Below are 18,637 nucleotides of genomic sequence, written 5' to 3'. Positions count from 1 at the left end.
TCAACTTAAAACATCTGAAGGGAGGTAACCTCAAGTGAGAAAATACCTCCAGAAGATCCAGTTATAAAGCATCTTCTAAATTAGTGATTGATGGAGAAGGCCCAGCCCATTGTGTATTGTGCCATCCCTGGGGTGGTGGTCCTGGGTTCTATAAGAAAGCAGGTTGAGCAAGCCATAGGAAGCAAGCCAGTAAGCAGCTCCCTCCATGGCCTCTGCATCACCTCCTGCCTCCAAGTTCCTGCCCTGTTTGAGTTTCTGTCCTGACTTCCTTCAATGAAGGACTACAATGTGAAAGTGTAAATCAAATAAACTCTTTTTACTCCAAGTTACTTTGGTCATGGTGTTTCATTGCTACAATAGAAAACCTAACTAATACAGAGTCACAATAAATCCATTGTTCTAAGCTGCTTTGTCAGGAACAACAGGAAGAGGAACTAAGACAGAGCTCTCCTCTTACCTTGCTGCAATCTCTGTCCTCTGTCATGAAACAGCCCCAATGTAGAAGTTGACCCAAAGACAACCAGAAGACAGAAAGGATAAGCCCAATGTCCAGTTTAGATTCCAAATGGATGCTAACTCAGTCTAGAGAGTCCTTCTCTCTCTACAAACACATAACACTTAAGAGTCCTGTGTATTTGCCCATTTTATTCTGAAGATACTTCTTCGGCTAGACCTTGAAGCCACGCTGCTCTTTCACAATTTCAGTTCGGGGATGACATTAAAATGGCTTATATTTTCTTAAGTTATAGAAAAAAAATATTCTGGATTCACGGGCCTGCCTGGTGCCATGCAGCTCAGGCAGGTGAAAGACATACACTGGCCAACCTGGGTTCTCACAGTCCAAACTGAAGGCAATCACAGGCCTGTCTGGTGCCACAAGGTGCCATTATGATGAGCAAATATGTGGTGGAGAAATGGGAGAGAAAGAGAAGTAGAATAGTTCATGTGCTGTGGAAAGAGGCAGAACTGAAGAACTGAAGGCAGTGAGGAACAGCCTGATGTGGGTGGCCTACTTGCCACCTGGGGCCAGGGTGACATCCAGGCCTGGGCTGCTGCTGAGGATTATGTCTGGGTCCATGGTTCTACCGAAGCCATGGTCTGTGTTGATATCCATGACCCATATTGCCATCAAAGACCACAAGGATGCCCGGAGTCTGAGCTACCACCAGTGATCATTTTGGTGTCCAAGGGCCATGGCATCACGAGGGCCAAGCTGGTCTACATGGCTTGTACTGCCACTTGGGGACATGATGATATCTGGGCTTGGGCTGCTGCATAGGGCCATGTCTGGGTCCATGGTCTTGCTGTGTCTGGGGTCTATGTTGATGTCCCTGGCCCATGTTACCATAGGGGTTCATAGGAACCATGCATGTTGAAATCAGGAAGACCACGCTGAGCCAGCCCTGCCCTTCACTGGCCCTGGGATAGCTGGCCCTGCCCCTTACTGGACATTGCAGCAGGAGAGCTAACCCCAGCCCTCATGGGATAGCTAGCTCCCACACTTAGGAGAGATGGTCCCACCTCTCACCATGGGAAAGCTAGCCTAGCCCAGATGGCATGGGCCTACGAGAGCTGAACCTACATCTCACCTGAGGGGGTCAGTACCAGTGGCCTAGACTGATTAGCTCAACTACCACCTAGACCCACAACCTGGCCTTGGATTAGCTCACCCTGACATCTACCCCATCTAGGACCTGCTGGAGGGTGAAGGACTTGTCCCACAGAACAATATCCGCAGGATCTCTGTGACTCAAGGCAATAACAAGATATCTGAGAGGAGTTTCAGCAAGGGTCCAGTGATGATGGTGTGCCAGAGACCTTGAACCGGACTGGACTAATGACTCATTGCAATGAACATTTGTGGGTGGGGCTGATTGGACAAAAGGGTATAATGCATGACACCACAGTTTTCAATGCCACTAGGGTAAATTAAGAGGTATTGGAGAGTGAGGTGGATTCTTTGGTTTACTTTGTTTTGTTTTTAATTAATTTGGTGGGCTTCCTTTTTGGGGAGGGATGCTGCAGTGGTGAGGTGAACATGGAGGGATAAGGAGGTGAGCAGGATTGAGGTGCATGATGTGAAATTCCCAAAGAATAAATAATTATGTTAATATATATGTATGCCGGGCAGTGGTGGCGCACGCCTTTAATCCCAGCACTCGGGAGGCAGAGCCAGGCGGATCTCTGTGAGTTCGAGGCCAGCCTGGGCTACCAAGTGAGTTCCAGGAAAGGCACAAAGCTACACAGAGAAACCCTGTCTCCGAAATACATACATACATACATATATATATATATATGTATGTATGTATGTATGTATAGTCTGATTGTGCTTTTAAATGAGTAAGCATCAAAGGAAGGGCGTCTTTGCTGTGCAGAATTACCATAGTAAAAGCTGGCTGATGGGTGTTGTTATCTGGTGAGCTTGCATGGCTTTCCCTGGTCTGACCCCTCCTTAGTTCCCACCTTTACCATCTTATCTCCCCCTCCATCACTCACTTCTTTCAGTCTAAGGATGTGTCATATCTGATGTCTTATTTCTGAGGCATTCACACATTCTCTCTTCCAGTTCCCTATCCAAACAGTTCCTCACTATGTGCTACTTCCCCCGGAAGTCTCCTTCAAAGACTCTCAAGGAAATACCATCTCACAGCCCTCTGACAGTGTTGACCATCACTGGTGTGTTCGGAAGATATATGGAGATATTCATTGTATTTTATTCTCATCCCTGTAGAATTATCAGAACAGAGAGACAGCAGCCCCTTGCCTTCCACACTGCCTCCCCCACCTCCATGGAAAGTAAACCTGCGGAGCCTCTAAAGCACTTCCTCCGCTGCTGTCATCATAACGAAAAGCAGAACCTGTGTTTTCTCTGTCTTCTGAGGTCATAAGCCATTAGGCTGTCATGAAAGAGGACTGTGGTTTCCAGGTCAACCCATGGAAAATCCCTCCAGATCGAGGATGGACAGAGGCTTCATGAGCCTCTCTGTGACCACTTTAATAAAGAGGGACTGGGCTTCAGCCTCTGACTCCCAGCCACCTACATTCTTTCTTAGGTGTCATAGAAACAGCAACTCTAGTAGTTTCAGAGAATATGTAGGCTTGGAAAATGGGGTAGTTGACAGAAAGCATGGCATATCATAAAGGTCAGAGGAGACTGTGTTCTTATATTTTGTTGCTCTGTGACAAATTGCCACAATTTAATGGCTTAAAATGACACAAATGTGTTATCCTATGGTTACAATGGGTCAGGAGTCTGGACTTAGCTTACATATATTCTCAGCCCAAAGTCTTGCAAGCTAGAATTTTGAGGTCCTTTGAAAAGTCCCACACTAGGAGAATGACTCCTAATGGTGTCTAAGACAGAATTACCTGTCACCCAGCTGTGCCAAGGGCTAAGAATGGACCTTAACCCAATGTACAAAAAATGTATGTCTGACTCATTGTGTCCTTATATGGAGACTTTAAATTGAAACTAGCTATATTTTAATTCTTGCTTTTCTAGTACACTGTGAGGTCCTAGAAGCTGAAGTATTTCTTTGTTGTACACTTTTTATCTACAGTACTTTCTTTGCACACTGCCTGGAGCATCTAGAAATGGATTCAATAAATATTTGCCAAATGAGTGAATGACTTTTGGGTGTTCAACACATGCTTGCTGAACTAAATGGAACCAGTTCTAACAAACGTTATATAATATATGAAGGGTGGGTATCACTGTGGCTGTTGAGTAAAGACGAACTTGGAGACAAATCAATAGTAACAGCAAAGCTAGAACTTTTCATTCTACCCAGAGGAAATACTCCTTTCTCTTTGAAATATGGCCCTGAAATTGTAAACTCTGACACATTCTAAGCCATGTGACTCACCCTTTTCATCTTCTAGGATCAAAATGGTTGGGGAATGAAAGACAAAGAGGAACTCTGTATTAGATGGTATTTTCTGGTGAAATCCCAGATGTTGACATTTCACACATTGCAGTGCTCTGAAGGGGTGGGGTCTTGCTATGTAGCCCAGGTTGACATCAGATGTTGATTTGTTACTTTTTTTGTTGCTGTGACCAGATGCCTGGTTGGGACAACTTAAGGACAGAGGGGTTTTGGTTCACAGTTTGAGAGAGCACAATCAATCATGGTGGGAGGCATGGCCGAGTTCATGGCTGTAGAAAGTAGGGCTGAGACTTCTCTATGACTTATTACACCTCTGAAGGCCAGAAGCAGATAGTATGGACTTCACTGGGGCCATCTATAACCATTTATCCTAGCCTTAGAACCCTACATGTGTCCATTAGACACCATGCCTCAAAGGTTCCAAAACCCCCTAAAAGGGCCACCAGCTGGGGACCAGTTCAAACACATGAGCTTGTGGGGACATTTTATGTTTAAACCATTACAGTATCCAGACTGGCCTTGAACTTGCTATGTAGCACAGGTTGGACATGAGTTCTTGATCTTCTTGCTTTGGGCTCCCAAATGCCAGGATTACAGCAACTCTAAAGTTTTAAGATTTATTTTTATTTGTGTGTGTGTGTGTCTGTGTGTGTGTGTGTGTGTGTGTGTGTGTGTGTGTGTGTGTGTGTGCACATTCACACACACACACAGGGGCATATATTTGCCCACAGAGGCCAGATGAGTGCATGAGATCCCTTGGAGCTGGTGATATAGCTAGTTGTGACCTGGTGCTGAGAACCAAAACTCTAGTCCTCTGCAAGAGCAGCAAGTGCTCTTCACCACTGAGCCATCTCTCCTGCTCCCCAAATTCGAATTTTTTTTTAAACATTAGGTTGTCTATAAACATCTTTAGTTTTCAGGGGTTAAGAATTTCCATGCCTGAAAATGGTGAATTAGTTCCACAACCCCACTAACCAAGAAACCTAAGTGACATATTTCCAATCAATACTTTTATTAACATGTTTTAAATTTTCAGGCATCTTTGCCCTAAAACTAGCACTCTATATTTAGCCAAAATCGTGAGAGACATCTGCCCAATGAGGCAACAGCATTCCTATAACTGAAACGTCATCTGTTTATTTTGGTAGCTGAGCACCTTCTGGAACAACAAACAGACACCTTTGGAAACAAAGATGGAATTTTGGGTATCTTAACTGATAGGGGTTGTCTAAAATTAAAGGCATTGCTAATTAACTGGAACACAGAATTAGAACCTACAGTTTGGGAAATATGTGAGAAAAAGAATGTTTGTCAGAAACTTCAGCACAGGGGAGCTAGGCTGGCTGCTTCAAGGACATGTAATTGATTATAAGAATTATATAATGTTAAATCTTATCAAACAAAAACCTGCTAGGTTGTGCCTGAATTAGATCATTTGTTTGCTCAAAAGTTGGCATCTAATTCTCTTTCACTGTTAAAATTATGAATAGAACTAGTGGTTTAAAAAAAAAAAACTACCTGTGGGAGGGGATACTGAAATTGACCATGGTTTCATTTATTTTTAACCAACCAACCACTACTTCTTAAGGTAAGTACACCTGAGTTCAAAGGAAGCACTTGTCTTTAGTATCCTTGGATAGACACAGAATGAGTTGCTTGACACGTTGAAAACTGCTTGCAGAAGTTGTACTACAAGTGCTGGGTCCAGAAACTAGTGTTCTTCCAGGAAAGCCGTTTACCCGAGGGGAAGGAGTAAGATGTACGTGTCTTCAGACATGATTTTCATCTGAGGTCCACTGTTAGCACAGTGAAGTCTCCCTTGCTGGTGAGAAGGAGAGTACTCCTGCCTCCTTTCCTGCCACCATAAACACCATGAACATTATTAAAGAGTGGGAGTCACAGGAAGCATGGTGCTTAGAAAACAAACTGTATGTTCATCAGGATGAGACTCGGCTACTTGCCAGCTGTGTGGCCATGGACAGGGTACATAACCACTCTTCCTCAGCAGCAATGGTGATGATGTCGGATGTGATGGGTGTGTGTGGACTGGCTGATCTCTGTATATCGGAAGCCCATGATAATTATGACTTACAATAAAGAAGATGAGTCCAAGCCAAACTGTGCAGACTAAGATGGTTGCTCCACTCCAAGAAATGTCTGGGGATCCAAGATCCTTCTGGGTGCACTGCCATGCCTGGGCTATTGTTCACTGGAAATAATGGTTTGCTAGTACATGCCACCTCCAAACACCAGGATGGGAAAAAGGAGGGTAAAGAGCATAGGGACATTGCATTTCTGCTCACACTCACTGGTGTAAAACTTAGAAACATGGCAGCCTATAACTTAAAGAGAGATGAGATCATATAGACTTTATTCTGGGGGACCCACAATCCCAGCTAAAACTCAGGGTGTCCACCACTGTGAGGAAAGGGACATCTCCTGTGGGAGCACAGCTGCTGGTGTCACAGCATCCAAGTTTCTTAGCATGTGAGTTGTCAGTAAGAGGTCACTATTGTTCTATGACAGGTCCATCACATACGGAAAACATTTTTAAAGGGAGAACCTGGTACATTCTCCCTGCCTGAGTCTCATCTAGTCTGCCAGCTGTCTTTCCTTTCTCAGTAGCTCCCTAAGCACATAGAGGTCAGGAAGACCTATATATGGCCCACATGAAGCTATTTCCTGGGTTCTTAGTTGCAATATGCCTTCCAACAGAGGAGCAACGTCCACCTCAGGAAACCATTACAGACAGTTGTGAATACTGAAATATGACTACTTCCCTTCCTTTCTCCCTCTCTCACACATATATGTTTTATTACAATGAAATGTTGTAATTTCATTATAATATTTAAAAATAAAACTACATTTTTGGAACATAGTCATTGTCATATGTATTTACAGTGATTTTGGCTTTTCAGCATATGATTTGATTGCAAGAGAATTCATCCTGGGTTAAGAAAATCAAAGGAAAATTGCCAGTCTGAGATGACAATCATGTCAGTCAACTTCTTTACATGTTCTGGGTTTTAACACTGAAACTCCCATACCCCAGGATACCTCCAAGTTCAGGAAAACCTGAGATGACTGGCCATCTGAACATCAGAGGAGCTTTACAGATACAGCCATCTCTCCCATAGCTAGGAAAGGGGTTCAGATAATTTCCTCAGTACTGCATTTAGCCAATCTGGCTTTGTCTCACAGCCACTGTTATCACCAGAAGAAAAGACATGGTAATTGGCCAGCCTGACTTACCCAATCACTTCTCAGTGCAGACTGTGAGGTTAGCTCCACTTGAGTTTTAAGGATGCCAGTTCCCGGATAATCACAAGGATATAAGTGTCAGCAGAATGGAGCAGGGTGTTCCGTGTACAAAAGTGTTGTCACCCATGACAACAGGAGTCCCTCCTTTCTCCCCTTTCCCTATCTTCCTTCCCTTCCCTGCCTTCTTTCTCCTTTCTCTCTTATATGATAAATATTGTACCATATTTGAAGGTCAGCTGCTTATGGTGCTCAATGTTGGACAGCTCTTAAATTCAAGAAAGAGAGAATTAAATAAACTCTAATAATGTGTGATATGCTTGGGGGTGCAGATAGGTAAACAAGCAGACAACTAAATAAATAGATGAATTAATGTTATAATAGAAAAACACACAAAATATTCTGTGAAACCAATACAGTGAAAACAGTATAGATGAACTTCTAAAACAGGTGAGGACTCAGGGATGTTCACAAAGGAGACCTTTGATGAGTCTGAATGATGCAGAGTTTGTGACGTTTTCTGGCATGAAGTGATTCCCAGGCAATCACAGCTGTGGTATTCACTATTATGTGCATGCTCACCTTCACACTTCCCCAATGGAATTTTAAAAATTCTATGAATAATAATTAGTAAATCTAGGTAGACACAGTCATTGTCTTCTGTTGTTATTAGTTTTTATCATCTATAAAGAAGTGTATAGAATTATTTCTTCTTTTTAAATGTATGTGTATGTACATGTTTATGTATATGACTTGTGCATATATATATTTGTATGTGCGTGAGTGTGGGAGCATGTGGATGTAAGAAGAACAACCTCAAGTGTCTATACTCACCTTCCCTTGCTTGAGACAGAAACTGTTTTTGTTCTCTGCTGCATATTCTAGGCTAGGTGTACCCTGAACTTCCAGTGACTACTCTCTCTGCCTCCCATCTCTGTTAAAAAAGCTGGAGTAAAGACTAACACTGCTATGCCAGACCTTGTACGAGTTGTAGGAGTCTGAACTCAGCTCCTCATGATTGCTACACAGTAAGTACTTTACTCCTGGAATCATCTCCATATCCCAGACACATCTGTTTCTTGGGCTCTTCCAAACAAGTAATTTCTCTCTGCAAAGATTTCAGGTGTTTGAGTTTTACAGTTGATTAAAGATGTTTGATGGTGAGATTCTAGTTATTCGGGCATCATTGTCTTGGGAGACCGTGGTGTACATGTGATAAGAAGCAGGTTTACCTGATATCTAGATCAGATAGTGAACATTTTGAATCTCCGAGGGAAATAGGCAACCATATGTCTCTGAACTAAAGCAGAATCATTTTATCCCATTATCTGAAGTCTTGTTGGACTGGGAGCAATGGCTGACCTGAGGCCAGTGACAGAGCTAACAGAGGATCTTCTGTGACCAGATGGGCTTTCTGAGTTCCACTATTGATAGATTTCTTGGACAGTCTCTTCCTCATGAGTGAAATTTTGTTTTCTCATATCTAAATTGTATTTGGCCAGCAAATGAGAGAGTTAGATGGACAAAAACATGTACAGCTTCAAACAATTCCAGGGCTTTGTTTTTATTTCTTCACTTAGTAAACAGGAGGGTAGCAAACCCTGTGCTATCTGCGTTGTGATCTCATATTCAAAAGCCCCATTATGAAAACAGCAGGACCCATTAAACCACAACTTTCCAACCCCAGAAATTACTACCTTGACCTAATGATTACAATTTGTTATTGGTGTGCAGCCCCAGCAGATGAGTAAGTTTCAGCATACAGAGAAAAATGGATTTGAAAACAGGATGGAGTAGGAGTTCACAAATGCCCACACAGCATTCCTGGAAACAAGGGCTTTGGATCCCCAGGGACATTATTAACCTCATTTTAAACACAAGGAAACAGCTCAGTGAAGTAAAGTGACTAGCTGTGTCACATGTCTGGGGGCGGGGGGATGTAAATTCAAGAGTTATAAGCTCAAAGTGTATTTTTCTTTCCATTGCTCTCTCTCAGACTGATTGGAGAAGCAAAACCAATGCAATGCACCAAAGAGTCTGAAACAGAGAGCCAGAGTGGCAGGAAGTGGGTGCTGCTGCAGTTCTTGTGGCAGCTGGTGGCAATGTCCAGTGGGATCCCTACTGTGCAAAATCATTTAGCATTATCTGACCCAAACACATGCATACACTGTGCACTCTTCCATTCCACTGCCCATAGCAGTGTGTTCAAACCTTTACCCAGAAAAGCATACTAGAATTCTTGAGGCATGACCCACACTACCTTAAAATTAGAAACTATTCAACTTTCCCTATGCAATAGAGAGATAAACTAAAACAATATAGTCAGACTGCGGGATATTAGACATGAAACAACATGGTTGAGTCATTAAACATATGCTGAGCAAAGCCAGACATGAAAGACCAAGACATCTGCCTAGCATTCAAGATGTCCTCAATTCAAAGATGGTGTGTGTCTGTAATCCCAGCATGCACAGGGGATATGCATGGAAGAAGGAGGAACAGAAGGCAGAAGTTTGAGACTACTCTCTGTTACCTTACAAACACAAGGCCATCCTGGGTAATATGAAAATCTCATTAAAAAAGTATACTGAAATATTTTATTTATATAAAGTTTAAAAATATGTTACAAAAGTGGTTGGACCTTCTGGGGTATGGATGATACTCTCCCTCTGGGACTGATTATATTTATGACTGAGTATCTTTTTGGAAAAATGCATTGAGCATCTTCTTAGGACCTAGGCACATTCTGAAGGTACATTACACATGAATAAGTCAAAAGTGAAATCTAAAATAAAATTCACACAAATTAAGAAATATGTGTGGTATTGTATTCCCCCAAATATTGTGCATGCTAATAAACTTATCTGGGGTCAGAGACAGAACAGCCACAATATTTGACATAAAGGATAGGCAGTGGTAGCACACGCCTTTAATCCTAGCATTCCAGAGGTAGAAATCCATGTGTTCAAGGATACAGCCAGGCATGGTGGCTCATCACGCCTTTAATCCCAGAAAGCAAGCCTTTAATCCCAGGGAGTGGTGGTAGAAAGCAGAAAAGGTATAAGGCGTAAGGACCAGAAACTAGAGGCATTTTGGCCTGGTTAAGCATTCAGGCTTTTGAGCAGCAATTCAGCTGAGAGCCATTCAGAGATGAGGACTCAGAAGTCTCCGGTCTTAGGAAACAAGAGCAGCTGAGGATCCGACGAGGTGAGGTAGCTGTGGCTTGTTCTGGCTCTCTGATTTTCCAGTGTTCACCCCAACACCTGGCTCAGGTTTGATTTTATTAATAAGAACTTTTAAGATTCCTGCTACAAACATGCTAGCTACAGCCCATTAGAAAATCTGTGAACAACAATGGGGACTGATACCATAGATCTTTCTTTTAGGGTCTGGCATTTTGTACTTAAATAACTTGGTATCACAAGGGCATGCAGTTGTCATCCTGTCTTGGAGGAACATAACTGGAAGGTTGATTATGTTGCCACTGACTGTACAATAGGTAAGAATAGAGCGCCCCACATCTGATGACCCAGTTCTCACCATCATGTGATGGTATTTCTTTCACACTCAACTTTGGATAATCAGGTTTATTTTCATTCACAGGTTTATTCCTGGGAAACTCTCAAAGAGCTAAGATAAATTCCCCAAATTTCTCTGGGATAAAAACCTGTTTGTGTCAAGATTCAATATTACCTGAGATCAAGAAAGTTTGTTTATCAAAAATCAAGGCACCCACAGAAAAAAATCATGAAGGTTATAACTTTCTGCTTGCTCAAGGTTCCTTTTGAGTAAACCATGCCATATATCACTGCATAGTAACTACAGAAGAGGCGGATTGGTTCAGTCACATTGGGAAGTAGAGGACTGTTAACATCAGCATAGAATTTGTGATGATGTGTTGAAGGATGGTTGGCACCCAAAAGAGAGAAGCGTGTGTGCTCATGTTTTATGACAAGTTTTGTCACTTGGAAAAATTGGAAGGTGGAGGCATTTACAAAGATTGGAAGCCAACTTCCTCACATTGTCAGTTCTGTGATTTGGGAGGCTTTAAGTTTGAAACAATAAAAGCAGAAACTACATCTGACACTAAAGGAGAAGTAAGTTAATGCTAATGACTGGCCTGGGTATGGCAGTTGGTGCATGGCTGCAATCCTAGTGCTTGGAGACTAAAGCCAGAGGACCTAAGGCAGGGGAAGGGGACCCATGGCATCAGGACAAGGGTTCCATGGCTTCTGCCTGCCCAGAGTGGTCACAAAGAGAGGCTGCCATTGTTAGTATCTTGCTTGGGATTTAAAAAATATAAAGACTTTGCAGAGGGGAGGGGGAAGTATAGAGTAAGCATTGTGGGTGCCCAGCTCTGTGGTTTTTCTAAGAATCAAAGTATCTTTAGCTATGATTGGTAAATGGTTGTCAGCCAGCAGCAAGCTCTCAAGAAGGGGATCTTTCAAGGCCAGGGCCCTATCCTGACTGATGTGGGCTCAAACAACCCCTGGCATCACTGAATGGATGCAGATGACTGTAATGATTCAACTAAGGATGTAGATCACAAGCTTTAATACTTCTCACTGTGGCAACTGCTGTTACCGATACCTCCAAGGACTGCTTCCTTTGCATGCCTGGTGCCTGGACCGATACGGCTAGACTCGGGACTCACTGGCATTGCTTTCCCTCCTGATAACCATTGGATTTTCTCACAATATGGCAGTAGTCTTTTGGTACTCAACCAGGAGAGCCTGGTTTAGGCCAGTGGAAAGAGCATAAATTTCAGGAGTTCTGGTGAGGTGATCTGGGAACCAGGTGAAAACGTACAACATAGGCACAATAATTTGTTCACCTTCATCGTGTTTTCAGAGTCACACTGTGACTCAAACTCCATAAGGTCACAAGTAACAACATGACCTTCACAATATGAAAATAACACACTTCATGTGAGTATACCAAGACACAGTTCATCCAACTCCAGGAGCAGTACCAACAGCACAGGTCTCCTCAGCAGGAGGGCAAGAACAGTTACACACAGCACAGTGGTTCAAGTAAAGAACACAAATGACGGAGCCCTAGGGGATTCCTAGACACAAACTCAGGTCATTCTAAAGAGTACTGGAGGTTCTCTGTAAGCATCAGTGATGTGTGGATGTTCAGGCTGACATTCGGTCACTTGTACAACCTGGTTTGAAAAGAGGAGAGTCACATTTTATAACATTTGTAACCCAAGTTTGCACTTAATGACCTCATGCTTGGGGGTTAGCATCTAACTGGGAAAAATGAAAGTAATATATACTAAATGATAGTGTATGTTATTATAGAGATGCCACCAGGGAGTCCCAAATAAATGGCTCACATACAAGGTTTTATAGGCACAATCTCCAATAAGGAAGTATTGTGACAGCTACAAGGGATGGCTGAGGAAAATGAATCTGTTTTGGAAGTTGGTGCAACTTACTTATGTAGAAAATGAGAGGATTGAATCTCAAAAGTAGAGACATCTTAATGACATTTGGCCTAAGACACAATTATTTTTTTCCTAAACATTAAAAAAGTTTATGTTTCAGCCATTTATAATGTACAATGCATAGAAATCTGGGGTTTCAAGATTCATGGGAAGAATAACTGCCATTAGAAGAAAGGGCTGAAAAGTCAAAATTAGAAGAGGCATTTTAAAATGACAAGACACTTATGTGTCTTCTTAGACTCAAAATTAGAACATGGTTTGGTTATCTGGAGTACTTCACTGCAAACACTCAGCTCACTGGCCCACGAGCAGTCTCAGACAGGCGTCAATAAGTGAGTATGGCTACTGAGTATTTACAAACCAGAAGGCAAATCGGACTGGCCTGTAAACCAAAGCTTCCTTGCTCCTACTCCAAATGTTTTATTTCATTCAAATGAGGCTAGAAGGGCCTTGCTCCTAGCACAGAGGGCTACAGAAATGGGCAGGGGAAATGTTCCATGTAGGGCAGTGTTTCTCAACCTTTCTAATGCTGCAACCCTTTAATACAGCTACTCAAGCTGTGGTAACCCCCAACCATAAAATTATCTCTTTGCTACTTCAAAATTGTAATTATGCTACTGTTATGAACTTTAATGTAAATATCTGATTTGTGATACCCACAAAGGGGTTGTGACCCACAGATTGAGAACTCCTGATATAGAGGAAACATGTTTCAGACTCAGAGGTAAGAGAGGGTGTATTTATTGGAGAAAATATCAGTGTGACTGCAATAGATTTGGTGAAATAATAAATTAGAGGTCTTACTGGGTTCCCACCAATACTTCAAAAAATGCACACATGGATCAAAGTCATTGACCCTCAATGGATGTCCATTTCTTCCCAGGAAATGCATCAGGCTGTTACCTATTCAGTATTTTTTTAAAAACAGCTGATGCCCTGCAGACAACAAAAAAAAAGCACTATGAAATTCTCTCATGCAGACATTGATTCCACTCAGGAGATAATGGCATCATGGCTGCTCCAAATGAATCTGCTAAATGCTGCACCAGAGGAAAGAGGTAACGCTACTTCTTGCCAAGTGCACTAGCACATTCCCTCCAGTATGTAACTCTTCACCTCCTGTCTAAGCCATGTAAAGAAGGGTCTCCTGCATCAGACCACTTAGAGGCTGCACAGTTTCTTCTCCACATCATTTCTGAAAAACTCCTCCTGAGGTCCATGTCATTCCATTTGATCTTGGGCTCTAAAGAACCAAGACACAAACAACCCAACAGAACACAGCAACTACTAAGTGAATTTTGACTGATATTTTGTTGCATGGAACAGGGTCCAATACTTGTACTTGGCACACAACAGGTATCTGCAAACATTTTTTTTTCTCTTTCCTTTCTTCCAGGTCATTCCACTGTTCCACCCTGTACCTAAATCTCATGGCACCTCTCATGGGTCACATTTTCCACTACACCAGGCACCTTAGGGACATTTATGTAAACAAATATCAGATTGGAGCAAGGCTTTCTTGTTTGATATCTAATAGACAGGATTGAAAGGAGAAGCTAAGTGCCTGATGGTGAGCCTGTGGGGTGATCTTCAGTCTATGGGCTGGTTCATGCTCTACATACCCTGATAGAAAGGACTGGCTTCTCAGGGTGCTCTGAGCATGACAAACCCAGAAGCTTACATAGTGTTGGAGCCACCAGCTTTCACCTGTGTCAGATGTGACTGCAGTCTATGAGTGCTTCCTTTGGAACAGTAGAAAGCTGTAGGAAGACTCTGTGAGTGGGTTTGTAACACACAACACACACTTCCCAGTCTAAGATCAAAGGATGACATAAAACAGTTGATAAAACAGTGACATCTAAATTCTCAGCTTGTGATTTCAGCTATTCAGTGAGTGATCCCAGGTTATTTTACTAATTTTGTGTCTACATTTTACAGGATTAGAGCTAATTTCCTTCTAGACCTAAATTCAAAGCTTCTTGTGGCAACTTTGGAATAATGAGGGAAAAACACTAGACCTTAAGTTATAGACTGTGGATTCTTATCCTAACTTTACCACTAATCAGCTGTATGGCCTCCCATAAATAATTTAATGTCTCTGGGAATCATTCCCTTTAGCAAGATGAGAAGGGTGGACCTGATTAGCTCTAAGTTTTGTGAATCAGTAACTCATAAAAGATGAGATCGCTCGAGGCGATCTCCTGTGAACAGCATCCATGAGCTCATGAGGGTCAGGCATCTGAATGCTTGCCCAAGAAACAGGAAGGCTTTGATCTGCCATATGATGTGGAACTTGTTGCCTACTTGTTTTGCAGAAAGATCACCACTCCAGATATCTGACATCTGCCTGTGCTTACCTGGAAATTATTTCTACATTTTTGTCTTATTATAAAAGCAAGATGAGTTCAAAGAAAGAGAAAAGCAAACAGAAGAGCATCTGGGTCCTCCCCATCCTGGGATACACAGGCCCACCCCATCCTTGGATACACAGGTCCACCCCATCCTCTGATACATAGGTCCACCCTATCCTTGGATACACAGGTCCACCCCATCCTGGGATACACAGGTCCACCCCATCCTCTGATACACAGGTCCATCCCATCCTCGGATATACAGGCCCACCCCATCCTCAGATACACAGGTCCACCCCATCCTCAGATACACAGGTCCATCTCACTCTTGGATACACATGTCCATCCCATCCTTGATTACACAGGTCCACCCCATTCTCAGATACACAGGTCCATCTCACCCTTGGATACACATGTCCATCCCATCCTTGATTACATAGGTCCATCCCATCCTCAGATACACAGGTCCATCTCACTCTTGGATACACATGTCCATCCCATCCTTGATTACATAGGTCTACCCCATCCTTGGATACACAGGTCCACCCCATTCTCAGATACACAGGCTCATTCCATCCTTGGATACATAGATAGCTTGTTTTACATCTTCAGTCTTGTTTGAAATATCCCAACGTGAAATACATCATTTGCCCAAAGTATCCCCATTTACATGTGCTGTATAAACCTAAGTTTTAGTGACTTCCTGCAGCCAGTTCCCTCTCTCTTGCTATCCCAGCAGGGTCCCCTGTTGGTCACCTCTGACCACACCACCTTTCTTAGACTATCTCTTCTCTTCAACCTCAAAACATCCCAAACTTCCCAAGAGAGCACTAGCCAAAGTCTGGTGCTTGGATACAGTAAGTTCTAGAGAAGAGAGAGCCAGATGGGGACTATTGAGAGACATGAACTAACAAAAACTGAGTGTTGACCATCACTCACCCCTAGTCCAAGTCATATTCCATCAGAAGTCCCTTGCTAGTAATGGCATGTTATGACCAGGGCCTTCTGTTAAAGGCTAGGTTACAAACATGCAAATTATTACAGGTAATGGTATGTTTGTTATAGCTGCTCACCTTTGATATTGTAATACAAAAGCAGCCACAATGACATGTAAATAAGCGGATGTATCTGTCTCAGTGTCTATTTCCAAGCTCAGGCATGAGTCAGGACTGCCTGTGATCCACTGCTCAGTGACCCAGCCACATGAGGCTATGAGTCACTATCTTTGAACTGAATCTCTGCTCTCTAACTTCTCATTTAAGGAAATACCTGTCCTGCACTTGAAAAGGAAAGTAAAGAGTCTGCACCCAAGTAGACTGCCATCCCAGGACAACCCTCATTCACACTAAGGTAGAATTCCCAGTCCTGAACTTTGTCATTCTGGATTTTTACAACACCTTGAAAATTCTAATTTGACAATTGTTGTCTTTGTTTGTTTGCTTGTTTCTTCAAAGGAAGAACTCTTATGCAAGCCAAAGAATCTAGAGAAACAATGAAATTATAGTTATTTGCATATTTAAATGTAATAATATCTATATTAGTATGTTCTATGTGTTATTATAATTTGTGTTTGTGGATGGGCAAGTGCACACATGAACATGTGTATTTGGAGGGCAGAAGACAACATCTGGAGTCCTCAGGTGGTAACTGGCCTGAATTTTAACAAGTCAGCTAGGGGTGCTGACCAGCACCCTGGGGATCCGTTCATCTCACTATTGCTTCGATTACAGGTGTGCACCACCATACTCAGCTTCCTGCTCTGGGGATCAAACTCAGGTCCTCATGCCTGTGAAGCAAGCTCTTTACCAACTGACCCATCTCTTCAGCCCTGTATATTGTAAGACTTTAATGCTATATGGTTATACATGAAATGAAATTGCTCTGCTGGATCCTTAGGCATAGACACCATTCCTACGGCCTGCCAAAGGCCCACTTATGTGTGCCTTGCCTTTATAGCCACTCAGTAGAAGAAGCTAATAGGCTCAGAAAAGTGCTCTTTTACTCCAAGCCCAAACTGAAGCTCTCTGTTTTCTTTATTTTCTTTTTCTCCTTACTGTTGCACAAAGAACACCACTGTTCAGTGGGTTCTCTACAGTATTAGAAACAGTGGTTTGAGCTGCAGCTTGCTCTAATGGTAAGAGCTGCCATTATTAGATGCTTATTACAGAGTTGGCACCTTACCAAACTTTTTTTTCTTTTCCTGTTTTATGAATGGGGAACTAATGTCAAGAAGTTGATCAGCTCCCCTAGGTTCACAGAATCAGAAAATGGTGGAATCCATGTGGAGAGAGGGTCTCTGTGACTCAACAATAAGTTGACCTTAACACAATGCCAAGAAGCCTCTGCATCCTGGAGACCTCTCACATTGCTTCTGCCCCTAAGGTAAAGGAAGGACATAGCTTCTCCCACATGGCAGCAGAGAGTCTTGGAATTCCCCTAAGACAAATACACTTACTGAAGCACTTCTACCTGTCAATCATATGCAGTAAGTAAGTTCATGACATGATGGTGAACTTAATTTGAGATGAAACATAGAGGTTTGGAGGAAGAAAGTACCACATATATAACTTGAAGCTTTTTGCTTGTGGGATCTTTCAAACCACACAAAAATACAACACTGAGATTGAATGGGCACGCAATTAAATATTTAAGCCAAGGAATGTCACCTGTTGATTTGATACAAACATATTAGCCAGCAATGCATTCTAACAACAACAAAAAAAGAGTGAAATATTTGCTTGAATGCTAATGTTATTCTTCTTCCTCTTACAAAGGATGGAAGATTTGCTAAGGCGCTTACCCAAGGTCTTACAGCTAGTCAAATGGCTGAGCCATGATCTGACTTCCTGATAGAAGTGGAAGCTGGTTACTATAATGCAAAATAGATTAAGATATAAAAGCAGCTTAACAGCAACAGCTCAAAGAACTGTGTAGGTGACATCATTCTAACTGGGCATCGGAGCATCCTGAAAAGGAAAAGAAAAATCATTTCTCAATGTATTCTCAGAGGCAGCTTGGAGTAAACTTGCAAAATGGGAAGAACATTTCGAGTAAAAGGCCAAGGGGAAGTAAATGCCTGGGGAGATCAGCTGTGCACAGTGGCTTGGACAGAGAGAAGGGGACTTGAGAGAAGCAGATGGGGGTGAGCAGGAGACAGGGTAATGTCAGGCATCCATCACAAGAGGATGCAAACAGGGCATCATTCCAGACTACTGCAAAAGTCATTGAAAGCACAAAACCACGTGAGCCAATAGCCTCATCTTTTATAAACTTGTAGTGTTTCTGAAGTTTTGAAGAGCTTGGCACAGTGTCAGTGTTTAGCAAATATTTATTGCACATTGAGGGATTTCCAAGAACAATGAACAGGAGGCTTAGCATTAATGGGAAGAGAAGTACTTGAAGTCATAAGGAACCTTGCAAATAATTTTCAAGATCAAATGTGTCACTGTGTTACAGAACACCAATGAACTAGAAAGTAACAATCAATCAATCAATAAGAAAGATGAAACATTAGTGTGGAGTGTGTGGGCAAAGTTCAATTTTCAACTCACCCTTCATTCAGTGACTAGGACCCTCATGTGGAATCCTTGTAATCTGACATGAATGATTCTCCATGGACCAGTGTCGTCCTGAGTTAGCATATAAAGCTGATGATCCTTGCTTGAGGGAAAGGTAGAGGGAGAGGGAGA

The sequence above is a fragment of the Peromyscus maniculatus genome, chromosome 8 (assembly GCF_049852395.1).
Source record: "Peromyscus maniculatus bairdii isolate BWxNUB_F1_BW_parent chromosome 8, HU_Pman_BW_mat_3.1, whole genome shotgun sequence".
Lineage (NCBI taxonomy): Eukaryota > Metazoa > Chordata > Mammalia > Rodentia > Cricetidae > Peromyscus > Peromyscus maniculatus.
The sequence above is the reverse complement of the archived record's forward strand: the minus strand, read 5'-3'. Positions refer to the sequence as shown.